Source organism: Pongo abelii, chromosome 15 (assembly GCF_028885655.2).
Source record: "Pongo abelii isolate AG06213 chromosome 15, NHGRI_mPonAbe1-v2.0_pri, whole genome shotgun sequence".
In the NCBI taxonomy this organism is placed as follows: domain Eukaryota; kingdom Metazoa; phylum Chordata; class Mammalia; order Primates; family Hominidae; genus Pongo; species Pongo abelii.
This window is the reverse complement of record NC_072000.2, coordinates 72,603,051-72,630,850: the sequence shown is the minus strand read 5'-3', so window position 1 is coordinate 72,630,850 and position 27,800 is coordinate 72,603,051. Positions and strand designations below refer to the sequence as shown.

The 27,800-nt window shown below is 41.1% G+C and overlaps 1 protein-coding gene across 18 annotated transcripts in view; it reads right to left on the bottom strand.

Moving 5' to 3' along the window:
• RAD51B (RAD51 paralog B) overlaps positions 1-27,800 on the bottom strand; it is a 799,436-nt gene that overhangs the window by 205,813 nt on the left and 565,823 nt on the right. The gene's annotated exons all lie outside the window — the stretch shown is intronic.

Sequence of the window (27,800 nt, the reverse complement as noted above, 5' to 3'; positions counted from 1 at the left end):
GAGTGTGTCATCTGTTGTCCCCTTACTACATCATCTGATTTGTATGCCTCAGTGTGGAGTAGGAATTGGTCTTTTTTTTCCAGGGCAGACACCTTTCAGGGTGGTCTACTAACTGCACATGGCCTTAAGCACCTGGGCCCAAATGCTACAACAGACAAATGTAGTTCAGTGATTCTTGGCTGGAGGGTGATTTTATTGGCAATGTCTAACTCGCAGTGTTACTGGCATCTAGAGGGTAGAGGCTGGTGATGCTGCTAACCATTTTATAATGCATAGGACAGCATCCTACAACAAAGAATTATCCAGCCCAAAATACAGCAGTGCTGAAGTTGAGAACCCCTGGGTCAGATAACACCAACCATATATATATATTTCCTGGTTCAAGCAGGAACAGGAATGAATGAGATGGAAATCAATAACCAGGGTCTCAACAAGCCTGGGGATATCAGATTGAAAGAGAATTTAGTGTAAGAAAGAATAAAATTTGGGGTAACCTCAGTTCATCATGCCCACAATTCAAAATATGCACAAATTAATGTGAAAACAAATAATCTAGATTGTTCCGATCTGATCACATCATTCCCCTACTTAAAACGCCTTCAGTAGTCCTTCATGCCTGAGATTAAATACTGTCTCCTAAACAATGCACTCTGAGCACTTTGTCAGCTGCCTCTGCATCTCTCTCTGGCTTCACCTCTCTCAGCCCCCTCACTGGACGGTCTCCCATGACCTCCTGACTTCCCTGGCCTCATCCTCCTTGACCTCTTGTCAGCAGTTGATAAAGCTTCCCCTTTCCTTGGCATCCAATCTACTGGCCTCTTCTGCTTCTCCTTTTACCATGTTGATTACTCCTTTCCTTTCTCTGCCTTTGTTTTCTCTTTCTTCTTAGTTGTGGGTGGACCTTAGGGAGTGGGGCATGACCACATTTTTTCTTGTCTAATACCAAATGCTTTCAGTACCCAGGAAAATAATGTACATTAGTAAAGAGGCCAGGTGCTTGCATATTAACATGTAGAAATTATTTACCCCCACTAAGAGATATAGTCTTTACCATTTTTCTTGAAATTCACAACCCTCTCAGTCTAACTTTTCATTTTCCCCTTTTTGATAGAAATAGACTTATAGAAAAATATTTTCTACTATAAGAAAACCAACACTGCAAGGGCAATAGCAACTACATTTGCATTTTAGAAAAACAGCTCTATTGAGATAATTTGCTATCATACATGCTCCGATTTCAAGTGTACAGTTCAGCGGCTTTTTCTATATTCACAGAGATGTTCAGCCATCACCACAATTAACTTTAGAACATTTCAAACCCCTAAAAAGAAATCCCACACCCACTGGCCATCAGAACACCCCATTCCCTGCCCATCTCCAGCTCTTGGCAACCATTAACCTATTTTTTTTTTCTCTATAGATTTAGTAACTGACTTTCAATTAAAGCCTTAGGAGATGAGGGGAAGTGGTGAGTACTGTGGTGAGTTCGAGAATTCATCCAGGATCTCAAGGGGGCAGTCTCTGTTCAGCTCTAGCTGTTGTTGTCATGTGGCAATGTGAGTTCATAGTCACATCTTATTTATTTATTTATTTTAAAATTGTAAAAAACTTTTATAATCACATCTCTTGATTTTTAAAAATCATAGTGATATGATTTTTTAATTGCGCTAACTTCAAAGCGCAATTTTGATTTTTAAAACGGAAGCCAGAAATCAATGCTTTAAGTACAATTTCCTGATTTTAAAATGTTGGTTCAATATTTACACTTTTAAAAACACACAAATAAACATGCTTTTGAGCCAGATATGCCTCATTCCCATCAAGCTTGCAGTGTCTGCTCTACATGGCATGGCTCCACTTTGAAAAGGATGAGAGCCCATTTGACAAGGTGGATGGTTTCTACACCTTTGTCGCAACCTTTGGCTTGTCTCAACACTTGTCTTCCACTTTTAACCACAAGAACTGCAAGCCTACATCATAAATTTTAGCACTGCAAATTCAGTATCATCAAAGCAAGCTCATATTTTCCCATATAAATCTACTCCTCCATCTCTGTTCCTTCCTTTGACCCTCCAATTAATCTGGTTTAAAACCTCAGCTCCATTTTCAAAATGTTTCCTTCTCTCATGCTTCTCACTTGCAATAAATTGAGAGGTCTTACTGATTTAACTGTAAAATCCTACCTCTATCCATCCATTCACTTCTCCTACCTCACCCTCAGATCCATTCCTAACTCTCCATTCCTCCTAACTCAACCTTAGACCCACATTAGCTTTCACCTGGCGTGACTGCTTATAGTTGCCTGTTGTCCGTGCTGCTGTCACTTTCTCCCTACTAAAGCCATCCTCTGTTTTACTACCTGATTAACCTCCTCCAAGCACACACCTAAGCACACCACCCTCCCATTTACAACCAGCAGGCTCAAAACCTTTCAGTGGCTCCCAAGTGCCTTCAGAGAATTCTAAATTCCTAACACTGGCATTCAAGGACTTTCTACCCTGTGCCCACCTGCCCTTCCAGACTTCTTCCCCCTGCTCCATTTCCCACATCTGTGTTCTTACTTAATCACTTATTTCCCATGTCCCTCCCTCATCTGGAACTCCCCTATGTTCCCATGTCCCAAATCTACTCTGCCTTCAATGCTACTTCCTATGTGCCAATTTCTCTAATCTTCACAGAAATAATGTCTTCCTCCTGTAAACTTCTATAATACTTTACTGCCTCATATTACAATCATTTTCTACTTGTGGTATATTATTTGTGTGCTTTTCTTATCACCTTTAATACAGAGTCGTGCTCTGCATAATGATGTTTCAGCAAATGACAGACTGCAAATATGACAGTGGCCCCATAACATTATCATGCAGCTGATAAATTCCTATCATCTAGTGATGTCACAGCAGTGGTAACATCATAGCACAATGCATACTCACATGCTTGTGGTGATGCAGGGTAAATAAACCTACTATAATGTCAGCTGTATAAAAGTATAGCACATACAATTATGTATAGTATATAATACTTGATCTTATTATATGTATTTACTATACTTTTTATCAATATTTTAGAGTCTATTCTACTTATAATAACCAGTTTAGTAAATACAAAAACCAGTTATGTAGTTACTACACTTTTATGTATTTACTATACTTTTTATCATACCTATATTGATGTATTTACCATATATACTTTTATGTAGTTTATGTATTTACTATACTTTTAATGTATTTACTATACTTTTAATCATGATTTTAGACTATATTCTACTTATTTTAAGAAGTTAACTGTAAAACAGCCTCAGGTAGATCCTTCAGGAGGTATTGCAGAAGAAGGCATTGTTATCATAGGAGATGACAGCTTCATGCTTGTTATTGCCCCTGAAGACTTTCCAGTGAGACAAGATGGGGGGGTGGAAGACAGTGATATTGATGATATTGATCCTGTGTAGTCCTAGGCTATTGTGTGTGTCTGTGTCTTAATTTTTAACAAAAAAGTTTAAAAAGGTAAAAAAATCTGAAAAACAGAAACAAGCTTATAGAATAAGGATATAAAGAAAATGTTTTTGAACAGCTATGCAATGTTTGTATTTTCAGTTATGTTACTGAAAGATCAAAAAGTTAAAAAAATTAGAACATTTATAAAGTAAAAAAGTGATAGTAATCAAAGGTTAATTTATTATTGAAGAAAGAAAAATGTCTCTATCAATGAATGTAGCCTAAGGATACGGGGTTTATGAAGTCTACAGTAGTGTACAGCAGTGTCCTAGGCCTTCATGTTCACTCATCAGCAGGTGCACTCGCCAATGGACCCAGAGCAACTCCAGTCCTATAAGCTCCAGTCATAGTAAGTACCCTACATAGGTGTACCATTTTTAATCCTTTTACCATTTTTATTGTACCTTTTCTGCTTAGATGTGTTTAGATACACAAATACTTACTATTGTATTCCAATTGCCTATAGTATTCAGTGCAGCAACATGCTGAATGGGTCTGTAGACTAGGAGCAATGGGCTATACCATACAGCCTGGGTTTGTAGTAGGCTATACCATCTCAGTTTGTGTAAATACATTCTATGATGTTCACACAATGTCAAAATTGCTTAATGATGCATTTCTCAGAACCCATCTCCATTGTTAAGTGACATATGACTGTATATTATAAAGAGGCCAAACCCACGCCTGATGTATGTCAGCATGCCTGAGTTACTTAACACAAGGTCTGAGACAGAGAGGATGCTTATAATACTGACTAAATGACTAATTAAAAAGTTATTTCCACTAAATTTTGAATCATATTGTATCCTTGTTTTGGCAGCAGATTTACATCCTTAATTCTATCTTGCTTAGCTAAAATTAATAGGTTTACATTTTTCAAGTAAACTCTAGAAGTTAGTTGCTTAGATGCCTGCTAAGTGATGAGATCAAGGGAGGCTGAGCTCTAAAGTTTGTCAAGAAAAAGCTACATGTGAATAATTAGGAGTTGCTAGTTAAGCACTCAAATTTTTTTTTTTTTTTTTTTTTTTGGTGATAAACTGTAGGAGTTTCTCGGGTCTAAAGGAAGACACAGGATGTCTTCAGAGATTGGAGCCACATTTGGGCCAGGAGCAACTATTTAAAGGACTCCACGTCGTTAAACCAATAAGAATAGTATTTAAAAAGTACCCATGTATTTGGTTGTTTTCTGGACAGGTAAACCCAAGTCTGAAGTAAAGGCCATGAGTACAGATGACCACAGAAAAGTTTCCAAAGGAAACCCTGAGTGAGCAAGCTTGACTGTAGTCTACTATAGACTTTAAAAATATCCATTTGTATTTTTAGGAGTGCTTACAAACATTAATCCACCATAAAAGTAATAACAGTAAGGCCTTGAAAGTTAATGATAATGAAAGGCAATTAAAAAATTTTTTTTTTGAGACAGGGTCTCCCTTGTTGCCCAGGCTGGAATGCAGTAGTATGATCATAGCTCACTGTAACCTTGAATTCCCATGCTCAAGCAATCCTCCCACCTCAGCCTACTGAGTAGCTGGGACCACAGGCACATGCCACCATGATTGGCTAACTTATTTTTATTTTTTTGTAGAGACAGGGTCTCACTATGTTGCCCAAGGTGGAAAGGCAATATTTTTTAAGGTACTATGCGCTAGGCATTATGTAAGCTTAAATCTTGTAGAGCTTCATATCTTAGTTACATCTCTTTTGATCCTTACAACAATCTTATGAAGTGAGTAATATTAACATCCCTATTGACAGAATGAGGCTATGAGAAACTAAGTCACTCCAGTTCACATGGTTAGTTACTAACACAGCCAGGGTTCGAAACCAGGCCAACTGAGTCTTCACCACTACTCCAATTAGCTTTCTCTGGGCTTATCATGTCTCTCATGTCAAATAACGTGTTATTCTGCCAGCCCACAAGGGCCTTGAGAGCTCAAAGGCCCATCTCTGGGAGGACACCAATGAAAGTGTGTCATGAGGATCTTATCACTCATCTGAGCTCTGCATGTCACTCAGGCTCCATACTCGGCTTCCTCTGTTCTGATGTACAGTGATAACCCAGGGCAAGGGGTTTCCAGAAAGACAGCATATACTCTGGCTCAGCAAGTTACTTAATCTCACTCAACTGGCCCAGCAGCCGGATTCATGCAAGTCAGGTGGCCTGGAACTGATCCTCTCTGGTTGTAGAATTAAAAATCTGGCAAGGATTGGAAAGATAGTTCACTTAATAGGGCCTCAAGTATAGGAAAGCAATTGAAGGGTGATTGCAGTGATAGAATCACTTGAGAGAGGGAGGTAGGGAAACTGTAAGTTACTATAAAGTTGTGACCTTATTTTAAACTAGAAAACTTAGTGGTCCCTTATGTCTTTTGACTTTCAAGCATTCCTGTGAGAGGGCTGGCATAAATGATTGTTAATGCTGTTGATGGGAAATTTAAAGTAGGAGGAATCTGCCTACTGGCTTTTAAGAAAAGGTGATTTCCTGCGAGATGACCTAATTGGTTAGGAAACAGATAAGTGAACCTTCTCTATGTTCACTTTAAGAGGAAGTTCTAAAAACTGAGGTGCTCACTCCCTCTCTCTCCTTTTTGATGATTGTGATATTTAGACCTGCCAAAGCAGTATAACTTCATTGTCTGGAATTTGGTTAATTCCAATGCAAATACAAAAATCAAATACGTGAACTGAGCTTTGAAAATATTTTCATTTTTGAGGATTTTCATTGTCACGGGATTGAGCCTGTAGAAGTCTCTGTGTAAGCTCTGTGTAAGCAAATCTAATCTATTCACACTGAAGTCAGGGCTCTATAAAAGACTGTGGGAACATTCATTCTCCACTCTCTCAGAGACTCTTTTAGGTAAGTCAAAGCATGTTCTCTTTCTGTGATTGCTAACCCATCTGTAAAATGTGAATAATAATTCTGGCCTCCAGGCAACCAGAGGTTCTTGGTGACCCGTAGATGAAGATACTTGATATGTATAAGTGATAGGAACAATGATGATCAAACACTGAAGATGAAATTCTAGGGAGGAAAGAAGTTTAATCATTATCTCCTGCATTTTTTATCGTGTTAACAATGAGGCAAGATAGTAAATCTTAGTTGCAAAGTGGTTAAAACACATGATTTGGATTCTGGAATATCTTTCAGGACTATATTTTGGATCCAATTCCTTACTCATTTGGTGTGGGAGTTGGTTATGAAGACGAATTTCTCACAAGGCAAGGAGCTGTCTCTCTGCTCTGTATACATGGGGTGTAGCCCTCGTGCAATCAGACTGGAGGAGGATAACCAGGTTGCTATGTAGCCTTGATTTCCAAAAAGGTGATGGGCTTCTGGTACCAACCCGTGTCAGTATTTAGAAGAGGCCTGTTGGAAAGCTCTTAATGAGAAAGCTCCTTCTCTGAAAACATTTCAATTTATGACTCCTGTGCTAAGCATTTCTAGGAGATCAAACTGAATCTCTAGTATATAACAGAAAAGCGTTTGCCCTGCAGCAAAAGGGTCAACTTTAAAAGAATGCTTTTCCATGTTAAAAAAAAAAAAAGTCAAAAAAACAAAGCAATGACTCCCAAAATAGGAACAGAGGGGAAGGAAAAGTTCATGGCCTTAGCGGACTGGATATTCTGGATATTTGGTCCCTCCAGTCCCTGCAGATGAAAGCCCATTTATTTAGAGTAGAAAGAGGAAATTGAAAAAAATAAAGGAATAACAATACCTACAAACGTTTTCAGGATTGAAATAAATCCAGGGAAGAAGATGGTATGTTACCACTGGAACTGCATTCTCGTTCTTATCTCTTGTCCTCACGTCCTGAAGCACATTCCATGTAATGCATGATAGCCTGTGGCCAGCTGCTGGCTAGAAAGCAGGACCCTGTAGTTCTATTTCTGACTCCGTCTGGGCTTTTGATGAGACCCGGTGGGAGAAGGAGACTGGTGTAACAAAGAACCTCAGAGTAGGCCTTGGTAATGAGCAGTTACCTAACCTCACTAAGCCTCAGTTTCCTCATCCATGACAAGAAGGGGTAAATGACCTCAAAAGTTCCTGCCTTATTAAAAAACTTTGAATCTTTGGTATTTTGATGATATGAATGAGTTCCTCATTGAGAACCTCACTTGTTCCAGGAAGTTTGAGAATGCGCCACTCCATGCGCTGTCTTTGAATCGCTGTGCCCTACCCAGCATCTGTTTATGCTTGAAAAGAGCACAGGCATGGGTTCTTTTGCTGATAGCAGATTTCTCTCCAAACTAGAGATTTTCCTAGTCTACCCTACTTAGTGAGACTTTATAATGGGTAAACCTGTGCTGACCAGTGGCCAAGTCCCAGTAAACACAACTTCATAGTAACAAAGCTTAAAGACGGGAGTCTGAGTGCAAGACTAGGAATCAGAAGGATTCAATTCATTCACTCAATTCATCATCCATTCAATTCAGCTTCTCCTGTTTAAAACTAGGCCCCTGGCACTTGCTGAGCATGGTTCTTTATTGGATCATCCATTTGAACTGGGGAAGGGACTGAGAATCTTGGTTACCTCTCTTGGCAGGTCATCAGTTCTTGTTCCATACAATGCAGAATTTCAGCAACAAAAGGTGAAGAGGATGAATAAGTTATTAAAGCAGGGAAACTGCCTATAATAGGCTATTTTTAGAATAAAGATTCAAGATGACCTACAAGCTCTGTGAGACCACAGGACAAAGGTGTCAAAGAAAAGAGACTGGGATAGGCTCAGACATTTATCTTCCAGCAAAATTAATTTCCTTGGGGGCTTGTGGTTCACTAACTGAATCTGTGAACCAGCTGTATTTAGGGTACATTCTACTTCCTTGGGTCTCTAAAACTGACAATGGTCTATAGGTCAGGTTCCAACGGAAGTGATATTTCTGACCTAGCTCTATAAATAGAGCACTGGAAAAAACCCATCAGCTGCAATGGCTCAGGGACCACACGCTATCTATTAAGTAAGCAACCGCAGTATTTGTGCTACCATTTTAGATACGAAAAAATATATCTTTTGTTATTTATAATCTTCTGAGCTTTGAGATTCTCAAAATACTTTAAAGCTATTAGTCGTCTTTCAGATTTATAAATACAGGATCTGAGGCATAAAACTATGTAATAACTGCTTCAACTAATACAATTTACCCACCGAGGAAGGCATTTGGCTGGTAAAGAATGGGCTGCTTCACTTTAGTAAAGCAGAAAATTTCATTCCTGATGTCTCTTGGCTGGAGGTGAAAGGAGTGAATGCAGTCCAGAGGCTTTACTTGCACAACATACCTAGGCTGATCCAAGTCTCAGCAAAACTCGTTACTGAGAAAGGTAAGAAATGTGAAGCAGAAGACAGGAAGAAGTGAGGCAATCAGAACCTCTGGAATGCAGGAGTTAGGGATGGATCCTCCATAGCACAAGGTAGGGCAGAAGTGGGGGTGAGCCATCCACTAAGCTAGAGACTGGTATGCACCAGCACAAATCACTCAACAACTCCATTGGCTCATGGATAGGGAGAAAATACCTTCAGTTTCCCAGAGTCTTAACAAAATACTTTAAGTTCTTATCCAACCAGGACATTTTTGAAAATGAAACGGGGACATTTTAATAGTTATACTGGGATAACAGAGATAAACTGAGCTTGCCTTGAGAAAACCAAGACATATGTTATCCTACAGAGATACCATGTAGGAACTGTCCAGAATCACAGTGAGCATGCTCACTTTATACGAAATGCTTCAGTCTGGAAGCAGGGGATGCTGTACTAGGCTTCTCTGCTGTGTCTGCAGTGTCAATCCTCAAGGTCTCAAAGATGGCAAGGAAAACAATAGTAGGCATAAGAAGAACAGAACTAGATTGTCTGAATAAAAAGAAGCAATCTCCTCCCATCAGCTCAACTCCCAACATTCTCCAGGAGGCCATGCCCCTGAACCTTTTCTCCAATACAGCTTTCCTCTTGCTACCTTCTACTTAAGGAAAGAAAAAAAAAATCCTGAATGGTGACTTGTAGTTAAATCTCTTGACCTTTGCAAATAAGTTTTTAATTAAAAATAAATTCACTCATTACAGAAAACACATATTACCCTTAAGTAAATACTGGCAAAATAAAACAAAGAAAACAAAAACCTAACCATTTAAAGAAATCTGTGGCACTTTCTCTTTAAATTTAGCTTCATTCAAGACAAGCCAGAAAGATGCTTGCATAAAATACGTTTGTTTTTTTTTTCCCCTACAGTGTGTTCTATCTGTTCACCACATAATCCTCAGACCACACCTTTCAGCTGTCCTGGTATGAGCTTTGCTTTCCTGCTCCCATTATAGAGTCAGAGGCAGCAGGAGGATACCAGAGTTGAATTCTAATAAGTCTTATGTATTATACATGGTCACCATCTCATTTTTTGACCACTTGATATTTGTTTCAGGTGGCACTGGCTGAGGCAAAATGAATACAGCTGCTGATTCTGATCTCACACTGGGTATATCCCTGAGTGCTGGAAAAAACATCACCCTCAGAAGTGTGCATTCAGCCAGCTGCCTTTGGAGAGAGCTGGGAAGGGTGCAAAGTGGCATGTCCTTTACCAGTCACTCTTTCTGGGTAAGATTCAAACTACAGTGAAGTAACATTTGGTCGCTTTACATATCCAACAAAGTACTTTGGGACAAGGAGAAAGCCAGGTGGCCACCCACTTGACTGAACAGCAAGGGGACACACTAGCAGTCATGTGGTTTGCCTTCAGGAAATCAGCTCACAAGGCAAACCCAGGACTGGGAAAGGGTCCTTTGCCCAGGCCTTAGCTTGTGAAGAATCAGGCCTGGGTAAGCCTGCTGTTGCTTCAGGCCCACTTTGGATCACTGGCTCTTTGCAAGCGTAAGAACAGAAGAGAAAAGAAATATGATTTGTTTATTAGGAAATATGTTCTTGAAGAAAAATTTTTCTGGGAGAACATCAATGGCTTTAAAAACCATTAATGCAAAAAGACATTTCAACTAAAATGCCATGTCTAATCCTGGACTGCATCCTGGAAAAAACTGCCAGAGAGTACATTATTGGGACACCTGGCAAAGTTTGAATATTGCCAGTATATTAGATAATAGTATTGTATCAATACTAATTTCCTGGGTGAGATCATTGTACTGTGGTTATGTAAGAGAAGTTCTTGTTCTTAGGAGATAAATGCTGAAGTATTTGGGGATGAAAGGATATGATATCTGTAACTTGCCCTCAGATGGTTCAGCAAAGATAATTATAATAAATTAACAATATTATAAAATAAATTGGTAACTAATATACAAGAGATAAAAATAAATGAGGCAAAATGTTAAAAATCAGGTGAAGAGCTGGGCGTGGTGGCTCACGCCTGTAATCCCAGCACTTTGGGAGGCCGAGGTGGGTGGATCATGAGGTCAGGAGCTCGAGGCCATCCTGGCTAACACGGTAAAACCCCATCTCTACCAAAACTACTAAAAAATTAGCCGGGCATTGTGGCGGGCACCTGTAGTCCCAGCTACTCGGGAGGCTGAGGCAGGAGAATGGTGTGAACCCAGGAGGCGGAGTTTGCAGTGAGCCAAGATTGCGCCACTGCACTCCAGCCTGGGCGACACAGCAAGACTCCATCTCAAAAAAAAAAAAAAAAAAAAATCAGGTAAAGGGTACATGGGGAGTTCAATATACTTTTCTTGGAACTTTTCTGTAGGTTTGAACTCTCCTTCCCCCCAAAAAAAATTAGTGGGAAAATGTAGGTTGGCCTTTCCAGAGAGATTACTTGGTCACTGATATAAAATCAAGACATGGGATTGGATCTCTGGAGAAATTACTAGGGCATTCATATGTTTCTATACATCAGAATCATCTGTTAACTTTTTAAAATGCAGAATCCTAGGCCCCATCCCAAACCTGATGAATCAGAATCTCTGGAGGTGATGCCCAAGAGTCCATATTTTCAAAAACCTCTCTCAGATGATCCTAATATATGCTAACATTTGAAAAAAATCATGTATTAGGCATTTGCTGTTTTGCCTGCAATTACAGACTCCTCAGATCCCGCAGACAGTCCATGTACCATCGTGCATGCATTTGTATTAGAAAATCTCCACCTACTGTCTTGTGAAGTGGCTCTGTGTCCTTTTAATCTCGGAAGACATCATTCTGGAGAATGCCCTTTAGCCAGTTTTTAAGACTGACTTAATCCCCCACCCTGCTTCCCAAGAGGAATAGAAAGAAGAGATGTAAATACCCTTTAGAACTGCCATAATTCATCTGCTTGGAGCTGTTGTCCGAGGAGACACCCAAAATACTAATTCAGAGAGACTTGGTAGGAGGGGCGGCCGATAGCCTGGGCATGAAACAGGCCAGGGCTGGTTACCAGGCCCAGGTCCTCACTCAGAGACCCTCATTAAGGCCCCTCCTCAGTCATGCTCCTTAACCTGCATTGCTTCAAGACACCAAACAAGGGTCAGCTTTCAGAGTTCACACTCTCCTGTGTTTCCTCAGTGACAGCAGGAACAGAGTGCAAGTAGGGGAGCAAAAAGAATCAAGTGAGACAAGACAGAAATGCTGAGGTGCTTTGAAAACTCCAGAGTGCCTAAGTGCATCTGATGAATTTGACTTAAAGTGCTTCCTTTGATCCCACAACATGGATACAATCCTTATTCCCATTTCATAGGCAGAGAAGTGACTTGATCACCAAAATTCACCTGGTCAGAGAGAGAGCTGGGCCCCGGCCCAGGCCTTCTCCAGCTTTAGCTGTCCCAGCCGCCTGCCGCCCTGGCACTGGAGAGCACGTCATGGTGGAGAATGCTTTCAATTATCACCTTGCCCACAGTGTGAGGATTTATGGTTATGCTTTCCTCCCTCCCCATCTCCATCAGCCTCTTTGGGAAGCAGAGGATCCTGATAGGAATCAGCATATGTTCCTGCGTGGGAGGGAATGGAATGCTGGCCTCACATATGTTTGCTGCCCTCGAGGCTCTGAGAAGGGGGTAGGGGAAGAAGTAAAATGTTGACATTTGGTGGAGGCAATCCCAGTGTCCTTTGCCCCCAGAGTTTTAGACAAGAACCCGAAGGTTTTTGTTTCCCACACTGGTAAATTCACTCTGGCTGCCGAGTTCCTTCAATGCAGCATGCTTCGTTGGCCATCTGGACCCGGCTTTCTGAGGCAAGGCTGAGGGAAGCTGCTGCACTTCTCCTTTTGGGGGCCTACACACACACACGAGGGGTGTCCCCATGGCCACCATGCCAACACAAGGCTCACCACAAACTGGGGCCACAAGAGGGAGGAAAACTCCATTTGTGACAGGAATTTGCAGCTTACAAGTTTCAAGGTCCAAACAGTGTAGAGTTTACCAGGGTGTGGGGCTTAGGCAATGGAGATGACCTTGCTTTAACGTCCTCAAGTATCTCTTCACAAGCATGTCCCAATCCCTGGGGAGTAGAGGATAGGGCAGTCAAGTACTTTCAGGCAGCCACCTCATGGCAGGAGAGGGAGCTCATGAACAAAATGTGCTGAGGCTAGCAGGGTTATTTTAATTGGGGGAACTGGTTTTGGTGGCAGTAGCCAGTCAGTTCACATCTGCAAAATATGAATTCTTAAGCAAACCAATTTCCTTCTTCCTCGAAGGCCAATGCTTATCCAGAAATGAGACAGAACTATGAGTTTACTGCAAACGACCAGCATCAGCAAAGTGATCAAGGCTACCAACTTTGGGTAATGTGTCCCACATCTCAGATGTCAGTTGATATAAGAATTACAGTAAAGAATTATGAGGTAACATTTTGGGATAATTATTGTTTTCCAGGCTAAACACCTTACATACATTATCTCTGTGAGGGAGGTACCATTATACCAATTTTCTAGTGAAGGAAGCTGCGCTACAAAGAAAGTGATTTGCCCAAGGCCGCCTGGCAAGTGGCAGAGTCAGGATTTAAACCCCAGAGTCTGATTCATTATTTTTCTTTTCATTGTTTCTTTTGGCCATTTAGATATTACAAGAATGGCCATTAATCTCCCTTTCTAGGAGGGAAAACGCATGGAAACCACCCCACCCCCCGCCCCAATTTTCTGGACATCCCATTCATTTTCTTTTCCTCATTAAATTATAATATTCAGTTTCTTATTCAGAGTCTCATTTGGGCCTTTCTAGAAAAGCATATTTTAATAATGTTCTCTCCCTATTGTTGGGAAACTCTTAGTCATATGATAGGTTTCTAGAAATTGATACCAAAAGAAAAATAAATCTCCAGGTTTTCTCCAACTGAAAATATGTAAGGTGATCCCAGTTGCCAAAATCATGACTGGCTTTCCTTCTATGACTATCATCTCCACATCTGGTTCACCTTCTTTGCCAGAAGTACATGATCATGTATCTTTTTGTATCTTAGGATGTTTCACTATTTTATGACATTTCTAAATAGAATTGCTGTGTTAATCATCATTATAATCTGATAATTACATTATTTCTTTTATCAGTGTTCACTCTGCAATGAAAAAATGAAGCAGCAGAAGGTGAATGTGAAAGACTAAGAAGAGCCCTGCAGAAAACCCGTTAGCCCATGTTTTCATCTGTAATATGGATGTGGGATGGGAAGAGGGATAATGACATAGTACCGACCAGGTTCCAGAAACTATTCCAAGTGCTTTACATGATAAAAATCTCTTAATTGTCTCAACAACCATATGAAGTATATCTCTAGTGTTGCCCCTATTTTATAGATGACAAAACGTTACTGATATCTGTATAGCTAGTAAGCAGGAGAGACAGGATTCAATCTGTCAGCCCAACTCTGGCGGTGCCCGTGTCCCCGCTCTGTGATCCTGACAGGCAGCCACAGCCAGGAGTCCTTGTTTTACATATTTCCCGTGTCTGCTGCTGAACTAGACCCTAACAGTGGATTCTTGGTACATCCTTACCCAAAGATAACCCATAAGTTTTCATGACATTACCACGGACTCGTCTTGCTTGTGAAACCAAGTAATGGTACAAACAAAAGAATCATGTGTTAAGAATTTTTTGAAGTAAATGATTCTGTCATCATTATTCTTAAAGAAAGTGATGTGCCCAAGGTCACACACTTAGTCACTGGTCAGTCCTGGGGCAAACACCCCTTGATGTCCAGCCCTTGAGTCAGGATGATTGCTTCATCTAGAAGGTACCATGGACACTCTGCTTGAATCCAGGAACCTCTGGAGTTGTATATGGCTCTGCCCAAGACAAAGGAATCTGCTGTCCCAGATCCACAGAAGCCCTGGCTCTAAATTAAAAACAGCACAACAACAACATTGCAGCAACAACAAAATAGTAATAAAATAAAAGGTGGGAAGACCTCGAGAGCATAAAAATTTCCTTAAACTGATCATCAGAGAAAGGAAAGGGAGGATTCCTTCTTTAAAGAGGCAAGTGCCTGCCAGCAGGAACCTAAAACTCATTATTATTCTGTATTTTATTTTTTCATGACTAAAAAGTTTTTCTATCCTCCCCCTTCCTATCCCTATCAAAAGGCTACCCCCTCCACAAGACAATCACAAACTTTAAAAGTAGCAAGCCCTCACTTCAAACAAAATGTAAAAATAAAAATTCAAAAACCCATAGTGTTTGCAAAACAGCTTTGTATGGAGGAAGGGCAAATCTTATCTTAAGAGAGGCTAATTTCATAGGAATCAGGCAAAGAGAGGAGAGGTAGAAAGGGTGGGAGCACAGAAGAAGGGGAGGCGGGAGAGGAGGGGATAAAGGAGGAAGAATCGCAGGCTTTAAAAAGCAACATTGTCCAGAGAGGTGAAAGGGAACAGATGGCCGTGGAGAATGTGGCCCTCAAAGCCTGAAGAAAGGGGCGATGCCGACAGATCTTGCTGTTTCCCATTGATGCCTGAATGTTCTGGTGCGGGGAGCCGAGGCCAGTGCAGGGGACGGACCTCTGTTCCCAGCAGCTCATTGGGGCACTGGCGCTGAGGCTCACTGAGAAAAAGAGCAGGCGGGGGTGAGGGGGGCGGGAGGCAGCTGTGGCTGCAGAGGGAAAGGACAGTGGGCAGCATCGGAGACGTGCGGCTTCCACAACCCTCTCTTTTGGCCCAGCCCGGGGAGCTCAGCCCAGTGCTGGTCTTTGCCCTGGCAGAGGTGAAGTAAAGGACAGGAGCCAGGGCCCAAAGCCTCAGCATCCTTCCCCTCAAAACCCACTGGGGGAGGCCTGTCTGGGATAAAGTAGATACCTTGGGAGAGGGAAATGAAGAAAATATTCCAAATGCTTTCAGAGGATTGAGACATTCAAATTACAATAAACAAGAAATCTGGGTCTCTGAAAAAGGTCAGAGAATCCTGCCAAGGAAATCTTATATTATTTCATGGAGTCTCAAGGCAGAGAAGTGATTTGCTGAGAAAAACAAAAATGAGTTGGTGGCAGACCCAGGAAGGAATCCAAGAGTCAGTTTCAGAGGACTGAGTCAGCCCCCAAAGAGGTACAGGATTCAAGGTGGGACTCCCTGGTCATTGCTTGTAGCTGTGCCACACTGGAGGATTGTTACTGGAGACTCACAAGTCAGTACAGGGCAGCACTAATACAGGAACCTCTGGCCAGCTGGCGAGCCTGTCCTTCCTGGAGGGAAAAGCCCAGCAGCCCCTGCAGATGGAGGACTGAGAACTTGGGAAGGCGGGGAAGGGTTTGCGGAAGCAGCGATTACAAAGAGGCTCATAAACTTTAGGGGACAAAGATGCAATCACTGTAATTTCCTTAACTTAACTTTGATCAGAAAAATTATCGTTCCAAATGACACCTTGACCTCTCCTACACCTGCAGAAGATGTTGATAAAATTCAGCCCTGCTCCTGCCGACTAAAGAGGGAGCCACCTTCTGCCTGGCTCACTGTTCAGTCAGCCCACAGAGACTGCCCAAGTTCAAAACAAAATTCCCCCAGTTCTTCTCTTCCTCTCTCTTCTTCCCTGGCCCTAAAAATGAGAGAGACCTCAATTTGGGGCAGATGGTCTTTCAAACAGTGGGGCAGGAGTTTGCAGAAACAGATCCCTCATCAGAACAATCTTTTGGAAACATTCCTACACATTTCAGGCCCCCATAAACATCACCCTCTGTGAGAGTAAAGGAAGTTGAAAGGGGGCCCTAAATATATTTAGTGACCTGGCAAGTTCACCTTTACCTGGGGCTAGGCCTCCATTGCCATGTCAAAGAGCCACCACGCCCCACGTTTTGCACTGTAGATGCATCTGAGTCACTGAGAAAATTCCCATGGAGCGGCTCAATAAAAAAAGATCAACCATGATAAAGACCTTGGCTTTTATTTCCCTGCTTCAACCAAATTGCTCCCCAGGCGCTTTAGATTTAGAAGCTGTACTAATCAACCTTATAAACAGCAGCCCAGCCACTGCATAGAAATTACTTTGTATAGCTCCTAAGTGAAATTACCCCAGGGGATAGAAGATGCCCAAGGCTTTAACAATCACAACATAACACAGCCTCAGTATGAGAATAGAAGACAAGCACACTTTGACATCCCAATTGAAACTCCGGGCTGAATCCGACACAGAAGAATGTAATTACCTTTCCTAGTTTGACAGTGCACAGAAGAAACTGGAGAAGCGGAATACCTATTAGGTTCCCACTAATCCTCCTTCTAAATTCAAAGCAGGGCTAGTCCCTGGAATTCATTTCTGAGTATCCTTACTCTCCGCTATTGTTAAATAGCTCAATTGATAAGTGCTTCCAGCTAATAATGCTTTCCACGGAGCTCACCCCCTCCTCTTTCCCAGCAGCTCAAAGCACTTTACAAATATCACCTCATTATTCTTTATAACACTCAAGTGAGCCTGATAGGTGGAAAGGTTCATTATCTTCTCCTTCCCAATAGGGGAAATAGACAAAGGAAGGAGAAGTGACTCGCTGAAGCCAGCAAAGCAGGGGCAGAACTGGAACTAAAACTCAGCCATTCTCCTGACTCCAAACGCACACATGTCCTATGTCAGCTTGTAAAGCTGTTCTGCTGACAGGGCAGGATTTTCTCGGCGTGGGCTGTGTTGTAATCAACAGGTCCGCAGAACTGGGGCACCAGGCTGGAGGGGAAAGGGCATGAATCGAAATGGGGAGGCCCCACTCAAACAGCCTTCACTAGTATGGACCAGTTTCTTTACCTCCAAATCTCAGTGTCCTTCTTCCTCGGAAAAGGAGGTGTGTAGATTATAGGATCTTTCAGGTTCCTCCCAGCTCTTAGGTAATTGGTGAAGTGAGAGTTTCAAAAGAGGGTTCTATTTTTCACCAGCCCCTTGTGATCACTTGGGCCTCATTCCTCTTGTAAGCCTGAAATAGCATCTTTGTTTATAGAGTGCTCTATGTCATCCACTGTCCACCCAGTGGGGATCAAATCATTCAGTTCAAAGTGGCAAATGGGAGACAGTGTCCTATAGGGCATCAAGGCCAAGCACTAAAGAGATATGGAGACAGGCAGGGAGCAGGAAGACAGAAGACCGGAAGGGTCATAAAAGGAAGAAATGGTGAACAACATCTTGAGCTGTGTCTTGGTCCTCACCAGCGCACTCCCTACATTCCAAGGAACCTATGACAAGCCTTCCAAAGCATAAGAAGATTCCAAAAAAACAGGGTTTGCTTGGGTTTTTCTAAATACAGGATTTACTTGCCAACCCCAAAACCCAAGTGAACAATGCCCCAATGTACCCTGTAGTGGCAGTTTTCCATTTAAACAGAATTTGATTTTAATGAAATAACATTGATGTACCTTCCTCAAGTTAATTAAAACCAGATTATACAGGTGGTGCCATAGTTTATAATTTGTATTGCTTGAGCCAGATAAACCTGAGCCTTTAGAAAACCTGTAGTATTTCATCTCTCTGATTTTCTACACTTTCTCTTCCTAAATGATGCTTTGCTACTCCTCATTTGCCATAAAGTGAGTTGGAGAGAGAGGACATTTAGTAAAACCAACATTTATTTGTAGGGGAAGCAGCCCCCGCAACCAGAATAATGACCTTGGAAATGGTTTTGTGTGATGGGGCGATTGCAGTGACTGGATATAAAGGACTGACTGTGCAGCCGCCAGAAAGAAACACATTTTTGTAATATCTGAGTTGTTTCTATTGGCCTGGTCTGCCTTCCATTCACCATGGGAACTGAGTCAACAAGTTTGCTTTTCTTTCATACAGAGCATATTTTTTCCACATACAGGGTAAAAGGAATAAAGAATAGATATCCCCTGAAAGTCAAAGGCTTCATGATAAAAAAAAATGGGTATAATGTTATTATTTATCTCCAAGTCCAGTTGTAAAGGCAACTGGTTGTAAGCTCTATTCCATCTGCTCTCTCTGAGGACCTCAGCCTGCCCTTGTGGAACCTTCTTTCTGGGAAGTTAAAGAATTTCCAGGATTAGCTCAAGTCCTGAGGCTGCCAACTGTGACAATCTACAAAGGTCTCTTAGGTAATAATTCAGATCCCATTTCTGCTCAAGGCCAAGATGGTCCCCAGTGAGTTGGAAATATTCTCGTTTCCTGGACCTAGACCATAATGTGAGTTGACCTTCCAACATCTTGGAAGGGCAAGCTCAGCATCTCCGCATACTAAAGACTCAACAACTGATATATATGTGACAACACAAATGAAACTGAATTTAAAAAGCAGGGGTTAAGGGTCATCAGAAACAATGTGAAAAAGAAATGCTACATGAGAAGAAAGAAGAAAGGAAAGAGACAGAGAGAAAGAAAAGAAAGAAAGAGAGAGAGAGAGAAAGAAAGAAAGAAAGAAGACAAGTCTCATAAATTTAATAATTCATCTCCCACCTAATTCTGGAGGAAAGTATCTTGTGAACATATCCTAAACTGAACTTTTGAATTCTCCAAAAGAAAGCCAAGCTTCCAATGCTGATTAGATAAGATGCCAAATTCCTTTCACCATTGCAATCCCAAATTGGGGAAGAATGAATCAATACTCTCAGCTTGTCAGGTGTCTTGGAGACAAGTACGTCTTTAGATCCTACCAGGGACTGCATTAGTGTAATGGGGTCTAGGGGACACCCTAATCCTTCCTCTGACACTCTTTCTGTATATATCTCAGTAGTGCAGACATCTTAGTAGTTGGTGAAACACTAAAGTAAGCTTCTAACCCAGCTCTGTGACTAACTCATTCTGTGACCTCCTTAAGCCTCAGTTTCCCCAACTGAAAAATAAAGTATGACCACAGGGCCTCTAATATCCCTTCCAACTCTTAAATATCCTACTATTGTATCTCTGTACAGATTTGCTCCAGCACTTTTCCCAGCCACAGTATATTCTCTACCTTTCAGTTTCATTCAATGCTGGTCTGTCTCCAAGGGTCCCAGACAGTCAGTGTCTGAGGAGTCTCAGGCTATAAATTCAAGCTTTACTTGAATTTTTACTTCTCTCACCCCTGCAGTGTAAACTCAATGTCAGAACACTAGTGTTCCAGGTGACCTCACTCAGAAAAATCCAATGGCATATGCTGATAGATACAGTCCTAAATGGGTAAGGATGAAGACCCCAAATGTGAATATTTAGCAAGTAAACCAAAGTGATAACAGGCTAAGCTCACAGTACGAACATCTAGGAATAAATGAATAGCTTTTAAAATAAATGACCAGAACTTCGAGGCGTAGATTTTTCCACTACTCAAGATTTGCAATCTAGTTATGACCTAGCTCAGCAACTATATCCACAACAATGGATTTCCACAATGTTAGTTGAGGAAATTTTAGGAACAGTCAGCAACTCCAAAAAACTTTTCATTCAAGGATTCCAAAATGTTATGTAAGTATTATTTCTTATGATCCCAAACAGATGTGGAGATGAGGCTCTTCATCTGAGAAATAAGGAACATTTTACAGACTTGTCTCAGATTATAGAGTAAGCCAGGAGTTGAACAGAGACTCTAACAAGCCATTCTCAGAATTATTCAGTTCCTAATCTGTCACATATTCACAGAATACCTAGGTTTAAAACAGTAGAGAGTAATTTAGAAGATTAATTGAGAAACAAGAGGCCCAACTTGGTCTTGATTACCAGATTTCCCTAGCAATCAGTGATCCATTTGTTTGCTACCTTTATTTGGAAGTCTTTTGGAAGCCTGACCGAGACGGATCAAATCTACATCTGACAAAATGATTAATATAAATACTCATGGGTACTTAAAAAATAATTTTCTACTTTTCTATATTACCTATTAGTCAGTTCAGAATACAGCTTCGTTACAACAGACCAACATTTAGAACACATTGGTAGATCTGATATATTAAACAACAAAGCAAATCACAAAGTAGTATGCACACTATGGTCTAATTTTGGAAAAAAGTTAACAAAAGTATATACATAGAAAAGTGGCTAGAAGGACAAACACTGACATATTATCTTAATGTAGTAGGATTATAATTTTTATGTTTCTTCTTGGGAGCTATCTATATTTTCTATTGGTTAATAAAACAACATGAATAAACTTCATAAACATAATATTGAGTAAAAGAAAACAGTACCAAAGAGAACCTGCTATATACTCCATTTATATAAAGTTCAAAAACAGGCAAAACTAATCCATGGTTGTAGAAGTCCAGATAGTAGTTAGTTACCTTTGGGATGAGGGTGGAGGGGTGGGATGGGTCATGACAGGAAGGGGGAGCTTCCACGGGTGCTATTAATGTTATGTTTCTTAATCTGGGTGCTGGTTACATGTGTGCTCAGTGAGAAAGTTCATGGAGCTATACACTACGATGTACACACTTTTTTGTTTACATATTATACTTCATTTAAAAAGTTACTTAAAAAAACAAAACAACTGAATCCAGAGGCTTCCTCACACATATTTGTCAGGAAGTCTAGAGGAAGGACTCTTTTTGGGGGCAGGGAGAGCCATATTTCCATAGTTCCATTTCTGAATTCTGAAATATGGCTCCATAAAAATGGGAAGAGAAATACAAATTTATATCACTGAAGGCTCCCGACTTGTGAATAACAACATCGTTTGCCATCTCCCTTGACAACATGGTATTAATGGCGACTCTGAAAATCCAAGTTTTCATTCAACTCAGACTCATTATAAGGGTTAATCATTCAGCCTGGACCAGATGCAGACACGCTGGGAGGTGCACTTCCCACATCAGGGGTCCATTCATGAAAACAAGCTAAAAGTGGCTGAGGCTGCTAGAAAGGAAGCTCTGTGAGGGCAGGGACTTTGTATCCTCACCGCCTGATGTAAGACCTAGCATAGAATTGGGGTTCAATAAGTATTTTTGAAGTGAGTGAATATATACATTCACTTTCAAAAAGAAGTGTGTGTGTTCAGCTCATGTAGAAATTATGAGGGACAGTAAAGGAGAGAGAAAAGGATGAAATAGAATGATATATACTTGATTGGTGATATATGTCTCTGATTGTCCCTTCAGTGTTCCTCAACTAAGTCAGGCTAAGGCATGGGGAGATTTATGTTGCTGTAGATATTTAGGAAAACCAACTGGAAGAACAACACTGTAATCCCGGCACTTTGGGAGGCCAAGGTGGGTAGATCACTTGAGGTCAGGAGTTCGAGACCAACCTGGTCAATACAGCAAAAGAAACCCCGTCTTTAGTAAAACTACAAAAATTAGCTGGGCATGATGGTGCACGCCTGCAAGCTCAGCTACTCGGGAGGCTGAGGTGGGAGAATCGCTTGAACCAGGGAGGCAGAGGTTGCAGTGAGCTGAGATTGTGCCACTGCACTCCAGCCTGGGTGACAGAGAGAGGCTGCCTCAATTAAAAAAAAAAAAAAAAAAAAAATATATATATATATATATATATATATACACACACAATGCAAGTCACATATGTAAGTTAAAATTTTCCAGTAGGCACATGAAAAAAATAGAAATTGGTAAAATAAATGTCAAATATATTTAGTTGGCACAATATATCCAAAACATTATCATTTCAATGTGTACTCAATATGAAAATTAAGACACTTTATGTTTTTTTCCCTCATACTGTCCTTGAAATCCAGTGCATATTTTACACTTATGGCACCTTTCATGTGCTCAGCAGCTACATGTGGGTGGTGGCTATGTAGCAACAGTGCAGGTCTAGGAGGACAGCTATTTGGTGGTTGTAGTGGTAGTGTGTGTGTGTGTAAGAGACAGTGTGTGTGTAAGAGTGTGAGACCAACTAACTTGATGGTATTTAACACTGATTCCATCTCTTCTTTGAGTCAGCTGCATCCTAGTCCTTAGTTTCTATAGATATGCCAGTATCCTTGTGATAATTTTACTTTCTGCTTCAGCTACTTTGAGTATGGTTTCTGTCACATGCAATAAAAAGAGACAGATGTACAGAAAACATGCCTGTGAGTTCATCCTGCTTTAGAAGCACAATGTCTGTCAAACAGTAAACACTAACTTAGCATTGTTGAATTTATAAATCAAGAAATATAGTTATTAACAAAAATGTGCCATCATCTTATCCTGAAGGTTTTTATGCCACTTGCTTTAGGTTGTGCAATCAATTTGTACATCCCTTTTGAGAACAAATGAACCAAAGTCTAGTTCCTACTTTAAGTATTCCAGGTGCATTTTAGCTGTAAATTCTGAATCAAACAGGAGTTTAATAAGATGCAGGCGCTACAAGTTACCTGGATACTATCCATCTGAGACTGCTGCAATGTAAAAGAAATTAAAATAACAGCCTTTCTATCAGCCAACATACCTCCTGCTTCATCTCAGGGTTTGTCTTTCTGCCAACACACATTTATTTCTCTGTGTCTTCAGTTAAACATGGAACTGGAATTTGAGAGGAAATGGGTCAGTAGTTTAACTTTGCTGAGGGAAAAGCAACAGCCATCCCTGATACAAAAACCCAAATCACTTGGTGACTTAAATACATAAATAAGTTTGGTATTTCAGTATTGTTGTTCATTCCACTCTATTAGGTCCAGACTCGTAAAGGAGAGGTGATATCAATGAATGTGCAGTTTCATTTCAATTCCAATTTTTCTACGTCACAAACCAGTCTTCGGGCATCCTAAATTTCATCTGTTTCTGGGATAGCTCTGCAGGTGGTATACCATCAAGTTGGAAAGGAAGGACTAAATGAGAGGCAGAAACAATCACCTTCCCTCTGTTTGATGGGAAACCCCTCCTGGGACTGGGAAGAAAGAGATACTGAATGCCATTAGGAGGAGTTCTTGCTTGGCTTTCAGAACCTCCAGTGCTAAAAGGCACGTGTAATCCAGTGGGATTAGAGGAGAGAGGAAGGGCCACTCAGGTACTAGGCAGTATCAGGGCAGAGACAGTCAGAAAGAACCGGAGAACAAACTCTATCATCCCCTGCTGCTAAAATTCTTGGATGAGCCCTGCATGTGCTAAATGTGGGAGGGCATCTGCAGAATTTGCTGTAACTCCTGCTATCCAGAGAGGTGTAAGATACTCAGCAGGTGCCTTACAGCAAAGAGAGGACTGGGGAAAGGTATGTTATTGCTACATCTGTATCAGTCATTGGCTTGTAAACACCTTTATATTCTGCATAGATCATTCAACATTTGAGTTGGAAACTTAACCCAATTGTCTATGGAGCTGTTTCTGATTTGCCCTGGTTGAAAGGGGTAAGCAGGTTATATCTGAATTTTCTAATCATCCTAATTATGACTGGGAGAGACACATAGCAGATGGAACCCCCAGCACAAAAGCTGGACTCCTGGGTTCTGCCAATAGCTTATATGTGGCCTGCTTTTATCTCAAAGTGCCCATTTGTAAAAAAGGGGGCAACAATAACCTCCAAAGGATACTGCCCTAAATGTTGATGAGATCACATTTGAGAACCCACAGACTTTGGAAAGGAGACGGGAAATAAAGCAATGAAGTGATTAAGGGACCATCTTAAGTGACCACAAGTGGCTAAGAGCACAGACTCGGGAGCCAATCTCTGGGCTGTCACTTATTACCTTTGCCTTTGAACAAACAACCTCTCAGTGCCTGAGTTTTTCATCTGCAAATCAGAGATGTAATAGTGTCTACTTCCTGGGTACCAATAAATGGGTTTGTATATGTTAAATGCCTAGAGTAGTGTCTGACAACATATGAAATTAGCATATCATTTTCATACTTAAAGCTGAAAAAGACATCACAAATTATCTAATCATTCGCAGAAAATACCCTTTCACAGATAGAATACTGAAGTCCAGAGCGGTCAAAATAAATTGATAGGAACAATTTGCGTATCCCAGTCAGCTCACCAGCAGAGACAATGATGATTATGAGCAACTACTCTCAGAAAGTACTATAAGGGTCATCACTGGATGCTCGTAATGCTAGATTAGGTCCAGAAGTAAGACTGCCCTTCTGTTATAGTCTTGGGGGACAAATTAGGCCTCACTCATTGGTTCGTAGCTGCCAGACGGGCTCTTCTTCTGAGAGGCACAGAAAATGTGAGAGCATTTGGCTGGTGGTACTCAGTGCCATCAAACTTCCAAGATGGTCAGCTTGAAATTGCAGTTGCCTTGAAGGGGTGCTGGAAGGGAAGACAGTGCTAGAGGGTGAAAGGCGAAAATCTATCCCACTGCCTAGAAAAGTCTTTTGGAAGAATGAGCTAAGTCCAAAGGCTTCAATTTCTGTTGCCAGGAGCTGGGGAGAAAACTTCACCTTGATGTGATGTGGCGGCGAAGGTGGCAGGCCTGGCACGCTGTCGATGCAGAGAAGCTGCGGCCCAGCTGACAGGAGGGTCGAGCTGAGCAGTCTCACTGTTCCCCCGAGACCTGGACCAAGCTCAGAGCCAGGGGAAGTGGGGATTAACACAATGTGGTGTCCGAACTAATGAGTTAGCAAAACAGAGGCAGATGGCAATTGAGTAACTTAACTTGCCCATCTCTGTTTGCAATGCACTTCCACAAGCTTCTCCTCTGTCCTCGTGCTATGTAACTCTGTCCAGCCCTTTCCGTTCATCCCAGAAGGTCATGGCCACAGAGTAATCATCCTACATAAAACGAGCTATAACACTACTTTCTAAACACAATTGTCACCCACAATTGGAGTATACTGGTGGGGAGGAGGTCTTTCAGACAGCTTTGGTGAGATACCTCTGGTTCTGGAGGGAAAGCAGTTATTTTAAATGAATTCTTGTTATTTTACATTTAAGACATAATTCCATATAACGATTGCTTAAAATGTAGACAGCTGGGTATGGGAACGCTAAAAAGGGGCATAACTTGCAACTTGGAAATGAAAACAAGAAAAAGGAACCTTAATTCTGATCCCAAGACAAGTTTCCTTCAGTCAGATCTTCAGGATTGTGCAACAGTTTCCTTCACAGGCAGTGGAGAGAGGCGCTGCTACCAGAAGATGTGATAAATGACGTGAGTGTACACTTAGGCCAGACATGCCAGCCTTGCCACTCTGGGAGGCAAACGACCGCTTCGCAAATTATCTACTGCCCTGTGCCTCTCATAAGGTTTTTTTCTGGCTTCTTTTCCAATGGTCATTGCTTCCAGGTGGCATATTACTGTGCCAGCTAGCAACAAGGCCAGCCAGGACATAGCCATTGTGGGAAATCCTGCCTTGTACTTTTGAATGTTGGTTCATTTTTATAATAATCTGTGTAATAATAAAGTTCCAACCACATAAACAACAAGATTTTCTGGAAGAAAAGAAGGTTAAAAAAAATCCCTGATTTATGCATTTTGTTAAAAGGTTTACTTTTTCCCTCATTCTTTCTTGTTATTTCATTCTGAGATCATAAGAAAAGAATTAAAATAAACTTCATTGATGCAAATGGATTTTGCTTTCACAAAGTGAAAAGCTGACTTCAGAAGAAACTTCAGTGGTTACTGAATCACTCAGCAGAACAAATAGAACATGTATCTTGACAAAGAAGCCTGTGAGTGGAAAGTGTACTCCCCACTTGCACCCACACTCCCAAGCTTCCCTACCCAGTGACCCTCTCAGGGGCAACCTGCTCACTCTGTCTCTCTAGAATAGGTCCTTGGGATTGACACATAGTAGTACAGTAAAACAGGCTGTAATCAAAAGGAGAAAATAACAAGTGTTGATCAGGTGTAAGAGTGACTCCACAGCTTACTAGCTGGCAGCATCAGCTGTGGACCAAATGATGCCTGGGGAAATATTTATATTCCACCCTGATTCTAACTCTGATAATGCAGGGCAGCAGAATGCACAGGTGAAGAAGACCTTGAACACTGAGTGCTGAGAGCAACACTTGGAGAAAACCACAGATGGCATTCTTGCAAGTAGAAATTCATTATGGTTTTTTTTTTTTTTCATTCACTGCTATTGGGAATAAACATACTTTTCAACCCTAAGGGTCAGCTGCCTTTCATGGGAAGTAACTAGTCACAACCTCCTCGTTTAAAGAAGAGGATATCCTGAAGGAGTGAAACTGGTAAGTGACCAGCATCTACTTCAGTGACGTTTCCTCCAGGGTGTACATCTGTGTTATATACCACATGGTTTCTCAACCTCAGCACCTTGTCGCTTTGGGCTGGATAAGCCTTGGTTGGAGGGACTATCCTGTTTATTGTAGGATGCTTAGCATTATCCCTGGGTAGACACCAGTAGCATCCCTCCACATCTGTGACATTGTCAAAAGTCCTCTGGGGGCAATACTGCCCTGGGTTGAGAACAACTGGTACACTGGTACACATGGTAAATTCTGGAAAAGCTTCAGTGAGGGATGTTAGAATCTTCTCTTTGATACTTTTAAAAGTTATATAATTAACATATATTTTCATGTTGTTTAATGAGAATTCAACTCACACATATCCAAAGAGATTAAAAATACTGAAAGGAAATGTGTACCAAATTACAAGAGTCCTTGGTTCCTTCTAATGGGTAGAAATTTATGAGCAAATTAAGAATTAATTGATTTTTCCAGTTGTGGTTTCTTATGTAGAAAGAGGAATCAAAATAAGCTGAATAAATACAATGAACATAAATAAGGCCATGTGTTATCAGGAAGAACAGTGGTTTGAGTCTAAAGGGGGCTGCACCCAGCTGGGCCAAAAAAAAAAAAAAGCCATGTAATACTATGCTAGTGATTTACCAAAGAGGTTTTTTTCACTTGTCGCGAAGAGTCCTTTCATCTTTAACCATGTCCACCTTCATATCCCAGGAAACTATCAACATACCACCAGTAGGATATGTTTTTTAAAGTGATTTTTAGAGTAGCCAGGATACATTTGTGCTGGTCCAATCAGTGAAATGGTTGGTCTGAGTTAAAGCCAGATAAGGGAATACAACCTCAAAGTCTTAACTTCGTTAGCATTGGTGAGCAAATCAACTACATTGAGTAGGATTTTCAAGAGTATTAAGTTCTAAGTCTTTGTGGGGAGGTTC